This window comes from Fulmarus glacialis, unplaced genomic scaffold (assembly GCF_000690835.1).
Source record: "Fulmarus glacialis isolate BGI_N327 unplaced genomic scaffold, ASM69083v1 scaffold34822, whole genome shotgun sequence".
NCBI classification, from domain to species: Eukaryota; Metazoa; Chordata; class Aves; order Procellariiformes; family Procellariidae; genus Fulmarus; species Fulmarus glacialis.
In genome coordinates, this window is record NW_009196629.1 from 1 (window position 1) to 217 (window position 217).

Consider the following 217-nt stretch of genomic DNA (forward strand, 5'->3'; position numbering starts at 1 on the left):
GGGCTTCACCCTGACGCTGCAGGGACCAGCACCGGTCCTTGCAGAGGGGGTGACCTGCGCTCCCACAGGGCAGCCAAAATCAGCCCAGATAACACCAGAGAGCAGCAAACCTCCTCTCCTCCCAGCCCTGCATGCAAACCGGCCGGTGCTGAGCGCGCAAACTGCCCTTCCCTGGGGCGAAAGCCTCTCTGCCAGCCCCGAGGGATGGATAAAACAC